This window comes from Schistocerca piceifrons, unplaced genomic scaffold (assembly GCF_021461385.2).
Source record: "Schistocerca piceifrons isolate TAMUIC-IGC-003096 unplaced genomic scaffold, iqSchPice1.1 HiC_scaffold_1255, whole genome shotgun sequence".
Classification (NCBI taxonomy): Eukaryota; Metazoa; Arthropoda; class Insecta; order Orthoptera; family Acrididae; genus Schistocerca; species Schistocerca piceifrons.
The window spans coordinates 72,501-75,000 of NW_025727075.1; the positions used below are offsets into that span (position 1 = coordinate 72,501).

A 2,500-nucleotide genomic window follows, 5' to 3' on the forward strand; every position below is an offset into this window, starting at 1 on the left:
TTCCATGCACACAGTATTCAGGCGGGCTTGCCTGCTTTAAGCACTCTAATTTGTTCAAAGTAAACGTGCCGGCCCACCGAGACACTCAATAAAGAGCACCCTGGTAGGATTTCAACGGGGTCCGCCTCGGGACGCACGAGCACGCACGAGGCGGTCGCACGCCTTCAGCTCGCCCCACCGGCAGGACGTCCCACGATACATGCCAGTTAAACACCGACGGGCGGTGAACCAACAGCGTGGGACACAAATCCAACTACGAGCTTTTTAACCGCAACAACTTTAATATACGCTATTGGAGCTGGAATTACCGCGGCTGCTGGCACCAGACTTGCCCTCCAATAGATACTCGTTAAAGGATTTAAAGTGTACTCATTCCGATTACGGGGCCTCGGATGAGTCCCGTATCGTTATTTTTCGTCACTACCTCCCCGTGCCGGGAGTGGGTAATTTGCGCGCCTGCTGCCTTCCTTGGATGTGGTAGCCGTTTCTCAGGCTCCCTCTCCGGAATCGAACCCTGATTCCCCGTTACCCGTTACAACCATGGTAGGCGCAGAACCTACCATCGACAGTTGATAAGGCAGACATTTGAAAGATGCGTCGCCGGTACGAGGACCGTGCGATCAGCCCAAAGTTATTCAGAGTCACCAAGGCAAACGGACCGGACGAGCCGACCGATTGGTTTTGATCTAATAAAAGCGTCCCTTCCATCTCTGGTCGGGACTCTGTTTGCATGTATTAGCTCTAGAATTACCACAGTTATCCAAGTAACGTGGGTACGATCTAAGGAACCATAACTGATTTAATGAGCCATTCGCGGTTTCACCTTAATGCGGCTTGTACTGAGACATGCATGGCTTAATCTTTGAGACAAGCATATGACTACTGGCAGGATCAACCAGGGAGCTGCGTCAACTAGAGCTGAGCAGCCGGCCGCCCGGGAGTGTGTCCCGGGGGCCCGCGCGAACACGCAAGCGTCCGCTCAATCATTCTGCAAACAGGAGGAGGCTGAGCTCCCCTGCACAATACACCTCGAAACCCTCTCAGGTCCCGGCGGCGCGCAGCGCCGTCCCAAGTACTTGGTCGGGTTCGAGAGAGGCGCAATCGCCCGGAGTTAGGCGAGTAGACGCTTTCGGTGCGACCACCCGTGCTCCCAACTGAGCTTGCCGCTGCCGACAGAGGCCCGGGAGCGTGCTGTCGTGGCATTGCCGGCGGGAGACAACACGCGCCACCTACGGTGACCGGCAGCTCCAACGCCAGCGCCACAGAAGGACAAAAGCCCCACTTGGGTGCCGAAGCGAACTCTCCCAGCACAGCGCACGCGCCAACACATCCGCACAGCTGCGATACAAACCACCAGCGAGAACCGCTGGGGCGACCGAGCAGCAGACGGCGTCGCGGCGCCGAGCGCCGGGCGGCGGCGCATCCTCAACGCACACAGTCCTCAATCGGACCAGCACACTGAAGATGTCCACCGCGCTTCGCACCGGGCCCGCGAGGACCTACTTTGGCCGCACGGCGCCGCGCGCAGGGTGCGCCGGCGCGCAGCTGCGACGCCTGCCGCGTCCGTCGGCCGGCGCGCCTGCCACTGGCCGCCCCCACCAGCCGGCTGTAGCGCGTGCGCCCACGCACCGCGCGGCCAGCACGCCGGGAGGCGCCCCCTCACCGGCCGGGGACGGTCCCACCCAGCCACCGCCGCGTATCGCTTCACACCCAGATGCCGTTCAGTTTCGTCGGCATGGTGGGTATCGCTGGAACAACCGGTTAGTACCTCAACCTATCGTCGCCATCACCGATTCACCCCTAGCGAGAACAACCGCACCACAACAGGTTACCATTTGTTCATTTGCGTAACTTCACCAGAAAACGCAGGCGTCCATCGCCATTTGCAACTTCAACGATTATTGCATGCCTGTGTCAGGTGTCACGCCACACTACGTCTGCCCACATACACGCAACAAAATGTGCACGCCTAGACAATACGTGGAAGGTGGCCCCCGTACGTATGCGATGTCCATTGCTCGAACGACTGTCAACCGGCCTCTGTAGCATGTCGCAGATATGGAACGCGGTGCACCATGCCATCACGGTGTGTGAGGAGAGACGACTAGGTCCGAATACATCAACAGACAGCTCATGCTGATCGCCATCCACGGCGTCCGTTCCTCCCACACGTCTCTATGGCGTACCACACTGCAATCCAGCTCTCATAGGGAGACGACACGTAGCTGCGTGCACAATATTTGCACTGTATGGTCCGCCGTTTTTGGGCGCAGTCGTTGTGCGGTCACACATGTGCCACGATGTATCATTCAGTACATAAGGACGAATGTGCAGTACAGATTGTGGTTCACGCGTACGACATCAGCGGACAGTTGACACAGGCCGCACCACAACGTAGCCTGAGTACGTCGCATGCGAAGGGCATTGAACATGCAAACTTCTCACCAACCAGCTTGCGAAGGCAGGGGGCAAGGTGGGGACGTGGGGAGGGGCGGCATGT

At 58.6% G+C, this 2,500-nt stretch overlaps 1 non-coding gene across 1 annotated transcript in view; it reads right to left on the minus strand.

Annotated features, from left to right (window-relative positions):
* LOC124730928 overlaps positions 1-902 on the minus strand; it is a 1,909-nt gene extending 1,007 nt beyond the window's left edge. Inside the window, exon 1 of the ribosomal RNA XR_007008094.1 lies at positions 1-902. This exon is cut by the window's left edge and continues 1,007 nt beyond it. This is a non-coding gene — a ribosomal RNA (small subunit ribosomal RNA).
* Between the last annotated feature and the right edge of the window lie 1,598 nt (positions 903-2,500).